Source organism: Bufo bufo, chromosome 8 (assembly GCF_905171765.1).
Source record: "Bufo bufo chromosome 8, aBufBuf1.1, whole genome shotgun sequence".
NCBI classification, from domain to species: domain Eukaryota; kingdom Metazoa; phylum Chordata; class Amphibia; order Anura; family Bufonidae; genus Bufo; species Bufo bufo.
The window spans coordinates 110,196,998-110,209,143 of NC_053396.1; positions in this window are offsets into that span (position 1 = coordinate 110,196,998).

The following is a 12,146-nucleotide window of genomic DNA, read 5'->3' on the forward strand; positions in this document are numbered from 1 at the left end:
TGGAATGTAGTTTTTTTCTTGTGGCTATCACATCCATCAGACGGGTGTCCAGGTTGGGGCGCTCTCTTGCAGAGAACTTTCCTGGTTCTTCACAGGGATAAGCGGTTCTCCGGCCCGTTCATTCCTTCTCCCGACGGTGTTTTCAGATTTTAATTTCAATGACGAAATTGTCCTTCCATCACCGTGTCTCTCCCCTTCACACCCTAGGGCAGTGGTGGGCAAACTTTTTGGTCAACTGAGCCAAATATCGCCAAAACCACGATTGAAATTTCTTTCGAGAGCCACATTTTTAAAACCTAAAATATTGCGTCAACAGTACCAGTGAGGACTATTAGGGCTCATGCACACGACCGTGTGCCCGCCATTGCCATATTACAAGCCGCATACGGCGGGTCCGCAATACACGGGCACTGGCCGTGTGCAGCCCCTATCAAGGACCCATTCACTTCAATGGATCCGGGATATGAGTGCCACAGAGTGCTTCCGTGGTGCTTCTGGCTGTGCCTCCGCACCGCAAAAAAGTAGCGCATGCAGCCCGCATCATGGACCCATTCACTTCAGCATGCGCTACTTTTTTGCGGTGCGGGCAGTCGGATGCGGATCGCGTTCCTCATGCAGCTGCCCCATGGTCTGTGTCCGTGCATTGCGGACCGCTATTTGCGGTCCGCAGCACAGGCACCGCGCCCTTACATTCGTGGGCATGAGCCCAGAGTGTGTTTTTACATACTTTTATATGTACTTTCTTTTATTTGGATCTTGATTATTTCATTTTATCTTTAGCATTTTTTACTTTTATTAAACTTGTCTGCAGATGTGGATGTAATGTGGATGATGCACTTATGGGGGATATCTGTGGATGACGCACTTATGGGGGATATCTGTGGAGGGCACTTATGGGGGATATCTGTGGATGGCACATATATAGCATAAGATGCTATATATGTGTCATCCACAGATATCCCCCATAAGTGCCCTCCACAGATATCCCCCATAAGTGCCTTCTAGTAAGTAAAGTAATGTATTAGTGGGGGGAAGGGAGGAGGCAGGGACACTTGCGGCGGGGCCGGTGCAGTGCACACACCGGGGGCAGCTCCTACCTTTCTGCTGCAGGACATTTCGCTCCTCCTGAGTGGCGGCCTCTTCACCAGTGCTCACATGGCCGGCAGTGGGCAGCCGAACTAGAGCGCCGCTGCCCGCCCTTCTGCTGCTGTGTGCAGCGTGACATCTCACCCTCCGTCATGCGCCTCCTGCCCCGCCTGCCTGCTTCATTCATAAAGTGGAAGGAGCAGACAGACGGGGCAGGAGGCGCATGACGGACATTTTGCAAGCAGCTTGAGCGGCGCGATATGGCTGCGCGGCCGCCCACCCGCACTAAAGAGCCGCATTGAAGGTTCTAAAGAGCCGCTTGTGGCTCGCAAGCCGCACTCTGCCGACCACCTAGGGCAGGGCTGGTGCAAGGATTTTTGCCAACACAAACGAACAAACGAAGCTACATTTTGGCCCCCCCCCCCCCCTCGCAGCTCACCGGGCCCTGGTCCCGTCTGCAACAGCTGTCTTCTCCTCTCTCTTCTTCCTGGTTCTCGGTTGTCAGCTGTGAAGGCTGCGCACAGTGAGGTCACAGGATGCGCAGCCCTTTACAGCATACAGCCGAGCAGAGTAAACCAGGAAGCGCTGAGTACAGATCCTTCACAGCTTCCCGGATGGAAGCGCTTCATTAGTATTCGCCCCATAAGACCCAGGGGTGAAAAATACAGGGTATTTAAAAAAAAAAAAGTCTCTGCGCCCTAAGGCAGCCGCTTGGTCTGCCTTATTATAGCACCGGCCCTGCCCTGCCCTAGGGAAAGGGAGTTACACCATTCGGACGTTGTCAGGGCTCTGACGATTTATTGCCAGCCTCCTGTTCCTTCCGGTGTACACACTCCTCTTTTTTGTCATCCCAGAGGGTCCTCGCAAGGCATTGGCGGCCTCCAGGTTGGCAATTGCACGTCTGCAATTGCTGAAGCATTCTGCACCCGGGGTAGGGTTCCGCCCTTTGGTGTCACAGCTCACTCCACCAGAGCGGTGGGCGCTCTTGGGCTCGGAGGATTCAAGGTTCGGGCGTGCAGTTGTGCAAGGCGGCTACTGTCCTCCTTACACACATTCACAAAATTTTGACAGGTGCATACTTATGGATCGGCAGGCGCTGCCTTGGGCTGCTTGGTCTTGCAGGCGGCAGTTCTTAGTTGCCTGCAGGGGCGCTTGCTCCATGGGTCTGTGGTTTTCCCTCCCTGTGGACTGCTCTCGGACGTCCCACGGTCTCTGTGTCCCCCAATGAATATGGGCGAGAAAACGAGATTTTTGTAAAACTTACCAGTAAAATCTCTTTCTCGCTCTTCATTGGGGGACACAGCACCCAACCGGGATTGTTGTTCGGCCACAGTCGTGGCTGTTGCTGGTTAGAACCTGGTTCGGTTTTCAGCATTGTTGCTGTTCCACGTTTTTTCGTTGGTTTACTTGCTTCTCCTACTGCTTCTCACAAACTGAAGCTCTCTCTCCAGGCTGGAGGGGGTATAGCTGTCAGGGGAGGAGCTAACAGCTTTTTCTAGTGTCAACGCCTCCTAGAGGACATAGCTATACCCACGGTCTCTGTGTCCCCCAATGAAGAGCGAGAAAGAGATTTTAATGGTAAGTTTTACAAAAATCTAGTTTTTCCTCATTCTAGGGGGAAAATCCTTTCCAATTCCAATCAGAATAACTCCCTGGATCAACGACCCCTCTCTAGTAGCTATAGCCTGTATTATTATTACACTCCAGAAATTCATCCAAGCCCCTCTTGAACTCTTTTAGTGAATTCACCATCACCACCTCCTCAGGCAGAGAGTTCCATAGTCTCACTGCTCTAACCGTAAAGAATCCTCTTCTATGTTTGTGTACAAAACTTCTTTCCTCTAGACACAGAGGATGTCCCCTCGTTACAGTCACAGTCCTGAGGATAAATAGATGATGGGATAGATCTATATACTGACCCCTGATATATTTATACATAGTTATTAGATCTCCCCTCAGTCGTCTTTTTTCTAAAGTGAATAAGGGTACTTTCATACTTGCGTTTTTCTTTTCCGGCATAGAGTTCCATCACAGGGGTTCTATACCGGAAAAGAACTGATCAGGTATATCCCTATGCATTCTGAATGGAGAGAATTCCGTTCAGGATGTCTTCAGTTCAGTCGTTTTGACTGATCAGGCAAAAGATAAAACCGTAGCATGCTACGGTTTTATCTCCGGCGGAAAAAAAATGAAGACTTGCCTGAATGCATTTTTCCCCATAGGAATGTATTAGTGCCGGATCTGGCATTCAAAATGCCGGATCCGTCCTTCCGGCCTGCGCATGCGCAGACCTGTAAAAATGTGAAAAAAGATACAAGACGGATCCGTCTGTCCGCATGACAAGCGGAGAGATGGATCCGTTCTTGCAATGCATTTGTGAGACGGATCCGCCTCACAAATGCTTTCAGTCACAGCCAGATCGGCGGATCCGGCGGGCAGTTCCGACGACAGAACTGCCCGCCGGATCACACTGCCGCAAGTGTGAAAGTAGCCTAACCTTGATTTTGATAATTCTGGGTACTGTAGTTCATCTATTCCAGTTATTACTTTAGTTGCCCTCCTCTGAACTCTCTCCAGCTCTGCTATGTTCACAGGAGCCCAGAACTGTACACAGTACTCCATGTGTGGTCTGACTAGTGATTTGTAAAGTGGCAGGACTATGTTCTCATCACGGGCATCTATGCCCCTTTTGATGCAACCTATTATCTCATTGGCCTTGGCAGCAGCTGCCTGACTCTGGTTACTACAGTTTAGTTTGCGGTTCACTAAAATTCCTAAAGCCTGTATTACACAGGCCGATTGAGCAAGCCTCTGTTAGGCTAGGGCTACACAATGACATTTGTTGCGCAACTCTATCGCCGCAATGTTGCACTGTGACATGCGACATACTGCGACGCAACAGTGGCACAAAAATCCTATGTTGGTGTACTCTGAATTTGCAAGTGATCAAGCAGTGAATGCACTGGCTTTAGTAGTTCCACATATTTCTGGTTTGTAATGTAGAGCAAAGAGCAATTAGTTTTGGTCCTACTTTTGTCAGTGTGTTGAATTTAGTAGCGTTGCAGGCAGAAACACCATCTACTTGCTGCTACAATAGAGCTTGTATAGTTTTTACTTTCATAAAGAAAACAGTGTTTTAAAAACAGCCGATCTTAATGAACCCCTAAGCTGGCACCGAAGTTATGAAGAGGTGCCGGCCCGTCCCATTCCCCACCCACTTTTTTAAACCTGGTGTGAGCAAGGAGAACTCTAGCTGTTGTGCCTCAATCTGTGCCTGAAATATGCCTAATATAGGTGTATTTCAGCTTAATAAATTACCCCCATAATTTCTCTTTTCTAAATAAATAGATCCCCTGCAATAAGACTCCATGCTTGGAAATATTAAAGGGGGTTATCTTATTCTATAAAATGGATGCCCTGTTCTTAGGCGAGACCAGGGACCAGCAACCTTCGGCACGCCAGCTGCTGTGAAACTACAACTCCCAGCATGCAAACATGCTCGGCTGCTCTTCTAACTCCCATAGAAGTGAATGAAGCATTCTGGGAGTTGGTTTACAGTTGGAGTGCTGGAGGTTGCTGATTCCTGGGCTAGACCATCAATATTGGATGGGTGGGGTTCCAACTCTCCCTGACGATCAGCTATTTGATGGCGCTGGGTAAGGGTCTATTCACACGTCCGTTGTTTCTTTCCTGATCTGTTCCGTTTTTTGCGGAACAGATCTGGAAGAGTTCTGTACCCATTCATTTTCAATGGGTCCTGAAAAAAAATCAGACATTGAGCTGTCCGATTTTTTTCAGGACCCATTGAAAATGAATGGGTCCAGATCTGGTCTGGAAAGAAACAACGGACGTGTGAATGGACCCTTAGGCTGCAGCAAACTATCATTTTAGTAATCGAGTATTCTACCGATTATTTTTATGATTAATCGAGTACTCTAATAAGAAAACCCTTCTTAAAATAACGTATTGCTTTATAAAAACTATATTTTTATTTCTTACAGTGGTATAGCAAATAATTGCACACATATAAGGCTTCTTTCACAGCGGCAATATACATTCTGTCAGAAGAACCACCAGCCGGAATGTACCATATCGGGTATAGCTGGATACTGTCGGCTGCTGCAGCAATTGACTACTTACCTTTCCTGGCACTGGCAGTGCGCTGACATGGAGTCCGCTGGAGACAGACCACGTCTTCTTCCCAGCATGCACTCGGAGGGACCCGACGTCACACACAGCGTCAGCCAGCGCGCTGACGATGTGTGCATGCAAGGCCCTGGCCAGTGCAGCGCGGTATCAAGTCGGGAGGCCACGGAGCGGTGAGTGAGAGACTTTACTTCACTCACGCTCCATGGTAACGTGATTTAAATGAATCCTCGATGCAGGGAAACTGCATCAAGGATTTTTTTCGCCTCGATTACATCGATGAATCGTTTCAGCCCTAGCGCTGGGACACACCCAGTTGGACTATTTATTGTAAGCTGCTAGCAATTCATTCCCCATCCCTGCATTCTTAGGCCCCTTTGACACGAGCGAGTTTTCCACGCGCGTGCAATGTGTGAAATGAACGCATAGCACCCGCATTGAATCCTGTCCCATTCATTTCAATGGGTCTGTGGTTTTTTTCACGCATCAGTTCTGTGTTGCGTGAAAAACGCAGCATGTTCTATATTCTGCGTTTTTCACGCAGTCCTGGCCTCATAGAAGTGAATAGGGCTTCAGTGAAAAACGCTTTGCATCCGCAAGCAAGTGCGGATGCAATGCGTTTTTCACTGATGGTTGCTAGGAGATGTTGTTTGTAAACCTTCAGTTTTTTATGGTTCAATAAGATTTTATTAACTTTTACAATCATAAAAGAAACATCACAAATTGCAGTATAAATACCGCATACAAGGATACATTGCGACATGCAATCGTAAACAGCAGTATAGCATCAAGGACAAGGTATAAGCATGTATCTGTATCTGTAATACAAACAAACAGCTGTCGTAAAGTCAGCAGAATCAAAGGCCCTGAAGGGGCTTAATAAGGCCTCAAACAAATGATGTATAGGCCAATAATTCTAGACAAACTTTGACATAAAAGGGGGGAGACAAGACGACACAGATGAGGAGGAGGGGGGGGGGAGGGGAGAAATCATAGGGCATAGCCATAGAATAGCAAGGTACTTCTAAGGAGGAGAATCAGGGAGTACCCCAGATGCCACCCAAACCGAGAACGAGGTAGATGCTCTAAACCTGGACCATGGTTCCCAACTCTTAAGAAACGCCGGAATCTTGTTTTGGTCAGAGGCACACATCTCTTCTCTGTGTATCAGCACATCTAGTGCAGAGGCCCAAGTGATCCTTTTCAGACTCTCAGTTGACTTCCAATTGCGTGGTATAATTTGTCTCATGGCCAGCATAAAGAGCCTCAATGACCCTTTTTTAACATGTGAGATCCTCCCCGGGAAAATAGATAGCAGAGCGATGGAAGGGGAGAATGGTATGGAAGCCCGGAATAGAAAATTATAAAGCTTGAAGACATCTACCTATAATGGGTTAAGCCTCGGACATTCCCACCATATATGGGTCATGGTCCCCCTAGCACCATGGCATCGCCAACATAGATCAGAAACCGAGGGGTAGAAACTATGCAATTTTTCCGGTGTCCGATACCATCTAGTAAGTATTTTATAATTGAGTTCTTGTAAATTATACGATATAGAGATCTTATGCGTAAGAAGCAAAGAACGTTTCCATTGATCCCCAGTAAAGGTTTCACCCAATTCCGTCTCCCAATCAAGTATAAACTTGAGTTTGGGGTAGGAATCTCCAGATTGGCTGCCCTCAGTCACCCCGGTGTTCAGTATGGCATAAAGTAAGGAAATAGCATGGCCAGGGGCCGTCTGAGCAACACATAGCTTTTCAAAATCCGTTAGAGATGTGTGAGACTGCAAACCAGGCATCAGAGAACCAACAAATCCCCTGAGCTGAAAATAGAGGAACCATCTTCCAGGAGATGGTGGGAGTATGTGCGATAGGTCCTCGAGAGGGCGTATCCCAGAAGAAGAACAGACGTCTCTCAGTCTGACAGTAGATGTGTGGTTAACTCGAAAGGCGGGCACCTGCTTTAGTCCCATAGGTAAATCTGGATGATCAGTGAGCATTGAGAGGGGACCTGGGATCTTAGCCAAATTTAGTTTAGGTGCAAACTTTATCCATGAGGCGGCTAAAGTAGGAAGGAGCATATCAGATTGGGCATGCGGGAGGTTGCATAGGGAGTTAGGGGGCAGCCAAAATATGCCTGTTGCAAGGTGGGGATTTGTAACATGCACAATTTCTACCCACATCTTAGTATCTTTATTGTGAAAAAGATCTAAGATGCAGTTCAAAACTGCAGCCCTATAATAAGTCAAAAAGTTAGGTAAACCTGTCCCTCCCTCTAATTTAGGGCGAGTCAAAAGACTATGGCCAAGTCGAGCTCTGGACTGATTCCACACGAATTGAGAAGCCAAGCGCCGGAGGCGAGTAAAGTAGATCAGGGGGATTTTACATGGAATAGTTTGAAATAAATAGAGCAGGCGCGGTAATATGTCCATTTTAAGGGTATTAATTTTACCAAACCAAGAGATTCGTAGTGGCGTCCATTTTTGAAGGCTCTCTGTAATGGATTTGAGTAGAGGAGTATAATTCATTTTAAATAGGTGTGAGGGATTGGCAGGTATGTGAACTCCCAAATATTTGATAGAATCTTCCGCCCATTTAAAGGAGAAGGATTCTCCAAGGGATTGCACTTCCCTATGGGGAAGGTTAATATTCAGAATTTCGGACTTGTGTACATTAACTTTGAAGTTACTGACGCGTCCAAATATACCAAATTCCTTGAGAACGGATGGAAGGCCTATTCTGGGGGACGTGAGGTATAAAAGCAAGTCGTCTGCAAACAACGATAACTTATGTTCGGTTTGTCCAATCCGAAAACCTTTGATTGCCGTGTTTGCCCTACCTTCAGTTTTTTATCACGTGTGTGATAAACGCATCAAAACGCATTGCACCCGCAAGGAAAAAAAATTACGCAATCGCAGACAAAACTGCCTGAACTTGCTTGCAAAATGGTGCGAGTTTCACTGAACGCATCCGGAGCCAATCCGTCACGCTTGTGTGAAAGAGGCCTTAGGACTGTTTCACACAAGTGTGTCAGCATGATTCTTCATTCTTGACAGTGCTCGTCTTGCTGGAGCGCATGGCCTTATACTGATTTATAATGCTGTGTGCCTCTTCATTACCCTATTACTACAGAATCATAGTGACAGCTTTATGTCAGTATGATCCTGTTTCAGTAAGGTGATGCAGAAGCACACAGCATTATAAATCAGTATAAAGCCATGCGCTCCGGCTAGACGAGCACTGTCAAGAACAGAGGATCACCCTGGCTCATGTCAAACTGCCTCTAGGGCACCTGCGCACGACTGCGGGTGAACGCACATCAGATACGATTTATGTACCTTTCTGCACCATATATGCATCAAAATCCGCAATTTCTAACATCGGTTTTTGGTGTGGATTTGATGTGGTTTTGCTACAGATCTTATCCTTCATTGGAAAAGGGTGAAATCCGCAGCTAAAACCGTAAACATAATTGACATGCTGCAGATTTTGAAATCCGCAATGCAAGTCAATTTCCTCACAGAAAAAAAAAAATCTGCAAAGTGTACATGAGATTTGTGGTTTTTCTGTGCGGAAAAAAAAAAATTCAACATATTACTGTCACGACCTTTGGTGTGTGCCGTGACACTGTTGCCACGCTTGCAGTTGCCTGTGGCAATGTGTTGCTGTTATTGCATGCAGGGGCAGTGTCATGGCCTTTGTTGTGTGCGCTGTGACATGGTTGCCACGCATGCTGTTGCCTGCGGCAACGTGTTGCTTCTTATGCTTGTGTGTGCACTTCCCCTTTAAGTTGTTTCCTCCTGTCTGGTGGTCGTGGGGTTAATGTCTTCCTTTGTGTGGTCTCTAGGCTCTATTTATCCTTGTGTTTTGAGCCTGAGATCTTGTTTTTACTGCCATTAAAGTGAATGAGGCAGGCCGAGAACTTGCGGTTTGCGAACAATTGATCACAATTGCGCGATCGTGTTCGCAAATCGTCCAGGCTTAGTATCCGCTCGTATAATACGGTGGGGAGTTTCCCCCACTCCCCATCCTGACAGTATGTTCAACTAGGATGGCCATAAGACTGGACAGATGGAATCCAGTAACCTCAACCTCAAGGATAAATAGAGCCTAGAGACCCCACGACCACCAGACAGGAGGAAACAACTTAAAGGGGAAGTGCACACACAAGCATAAAAAGCAACACGTTGCCGCAGGCAACCATGTTACGGTGCACACAACAAAGGCCGTGACACTGCCCCTGCATGCAATAACATCAACACATTGCCACAGGCAACTGCAAGCGTGGCAACAGTGTCACGGCGCACACCAAAGGCTGTGACAATTACACATGTGTAGCTGGCCTTATAATAATGGCTGTGCCTTTTGTTGCTGTTCATTACCATTCACTTGAATGCGGTGCAGCTGCAGTAAATGGTAATAGCAGGTACAGTCCTTAGTGAAAGTATGGAGCGCTGCAGCCCTTCCGAACAGTTGATCACCAGGGGTGCCGAGAGCCAAATACCCACAATCTACGGGCACATTCACACAAATCTGTATTTTGCAGTCTGCAAATATGTCTGTGTGGAATCCGTTATTTTATTTTTTGTGGATCCATTGACTGCATTTGCAGGCAAAGAATATGACATGTTCTATCTTTTGCGGAACGGACATACAGATGTGGAAAGCACACAAAGACATCCTCCTGAACATGTGGCAGCATCCTAATGATCCTGCATTAAGGATCTCTTCGGTTTAAAAACAGATCCTCCTTTATTTGGGTCGTTGGGGATAAATTATGGCTGGTTAAAACTTATTCAGACATGCCAACACTGTCGCTGAGGCACCATCGGCCGCAGAATTGGGGCATTTGCTACTGTAAGAAGGTACAAGGAATCATCGTGGATGATAGGTACATGTCCCCGAGGTTCCTGGCCTCGGTGGAGTAAGAGCCGGTTTTTATGTGTCAGCAGCAGTTGCTGTTTAACACCTTAATACTTAGTATGGCTGTATAGCTGATCCGGGAAGGCTCTTACTGGGAGTAGTCAAAGTGCTGGGTGGGTGACTACGCCCCATGTTCCAGGCTGGGTTTTACCAGGCCTAAAAACCAGCCAGCACTGCCAGGTGAGGAGGATTACCTCAGTCTGACAGTGGAGCTCAGGAGGTGTGTGTGCTGGCATCTAAGGCTTGTGCCGTGCTGGAGGGCTGAGACCCGTCTGTAAGGGAAATGGGCCCCCTAAAAGTCTGCTATGGACTGCTGGAGGCAGAACTGCCAACAAGGTGATTTTTCCTATGTGGACTTTCCATTGTGTGTGAAGTAACACCAAGACTGCAAAGTGACGTTTTGTTTTTGCTTTATGTGTTAATAAACACGGAAGTTTGATTTAAGAACTCGATTTGCCTCTGTACTGCGTCCGCACACTCTGTCTACCAGAGCGAATCCCCACACTACCCATTATGGGAGTACTCAAAATGAAGAATTCAAATTTGTGATTCCCAGTTTGATTTCAAAATTTCAAAAACCGTCATCCTCCATTTTACTACCTGCAAGAGAAATACTTTTTAGACTTGGTTGGAAACGTGGATTTACCTGCAGAAGAAAAGTACTTTGAACTCATTTACAGTAGGAAATTATCATTAGGAAGCTAAACTGTTGCGATAATAATATTACTAATAAAAAAAGCCTAGGTATTCCTTTCCTGTGGGACTCTGTTAGGGCTCATGCACACGACTGTATGTATTTTTGCGGTCCGCAAAAAATACGGATGACATCCGTGTGCATTTCGTCCTGAGGTCGGCAATACAGTTGTATCTAGCAGGCAGGTAGGACATTCGGGGCCTGGGACAAAACATCAGGGACCCAGGCCCCAAATGCTTTAACTTAGCAACGCCCCTGGTGTGCGTCATTATACTGATTTATAAAGCTATGTGCCTCTGCGTGACCTTATTGCTACAGAATCATAGTGACAGCGTTATGTCAGTATGATTCTGTATCAGTAAGGTCATGCAGAAGTACATAGCATTATAAATCAGTATAATGTCATGCGCTCCTGCAAGTCCAGAATGGAGAATCACGCTCACACATGGAGCGTGATTCCTGCAATGGACTAACTTGTGTGAAATAGCCCTCATTTGGTCAGTTATTAGTAAGGCACACTGACCATGCGCCCGCCATCTGCGGATATGGACCCCATTCTATGCTTCCGTAGGCTTCCAATCCGTGCCGCCGCTCTGCATCGTATCTTTTAGATTGCGTACCCATTCGCAATGCCTGCGCAGAATCATTTTCTTCCAGATCAGGCAGCTGGATGTACGTGCTGAAGATGTAAAACTAGCGTCGTTCACATTTCTGTTTTTCACACGTACCCATTGATTCAAATGAGTCTGTTCACATTTCAGTATATTTTTTTAACTGACCTTGGGTCAGTAAAAAAAATAAATCATGGGGACATGCACTACTTTGATCCGTGATGTGGACTAAGCACGCCAATTGAAGTCTATGGGTCCATGAAAGTCACTGACACACACTGATGGCATTCGTGTTGCGTCCGTTTTTCACTGAAGACTGATAGGAGATTCTTTGGAAATTTATTTTCAGCTGAGCAACCTCCATGAATTACAGATGACAAACGGACACACGGACCAACCACGGATCCTTCATGGATGAAACACGTAGGCTTTTTTTTCATGGACGTGACACTAAGGCCCCTTTCACAGGGGCGAGTATTCCCCGCGGGTGCAATGCGTGAGGTGAACGCATTGCACCTGCACTGAATCCTGACCCATTCATTTCTATGGGGCTGTGCACACGAGCGGTGATTTTCACGCATCACTTGTGCGTTGCGTGAAAATCGCAGCATTCTCCTCTTTGTGCATTTTTCACGTAACGCAGGCCCCATAGAAATGAATGGGGTTGCGTGAAAATCGCAAGCA